We start from the raw sequence: 520 nt of genomic DNA, 5'->3' as shown, positions 1-520 counted from the left end.
CCATGCTGTTATGTTGAGCTGTAGGGGACTCAGGTCAACAATTTCTGACATTGCCAGTCAAGTGGAAAACCCAATACTATTATGGGCTACTGGACACTTTTAGAATATGTTACTGAGTTTACACACCTATAATATTCAAATGATAGAACTTAACAGAAAAAGGGTATACAGATGAATGTCCATTTTGTATCTGTGTATTCAAAGTGGTTAGGATAAATATACAGTTCCACACTCTTAATGGAGTGATTTGTTCTAATGGTGTTTGTAAATAGGATATCTTGTCCGCATCTTGTACAGCAATTAACCACTAGGAAGAATATATGCAACGTGTTAATTATTGAAACTGTCCTACCAATTTGACTCGAAACTGTCTCATTGCTATTTATCAATAAAATTATGAGAAAAAAATAATAAATAAAAATTAAAGGGACTGGTGAGATGGCTCAGTGGTCTAAAGCACCTACTTAGAACAAGCTTAGCAAAAGCACAGGGACCGCGGTTCAATCCCCCAGCACCACAT

The sequence above is a fragment of the Octodon degus genome, unplaced genomic scaffold (assembly GCF_000260255.1).
Source record: "Octodon degus isolate 3935 unplaced genomic scaffold, OctDeg1.0 scaffold00233, whole genome shotgun sequence".
Taxonomy (NCBI): Eukaryota; Metazoa; Chordata; class Mammalia; order Rodentia; family Octodontidae; genus Octodon; species Octodon degus.
This window is presented reverse-complemented; position numbering follows the sequence as displayed.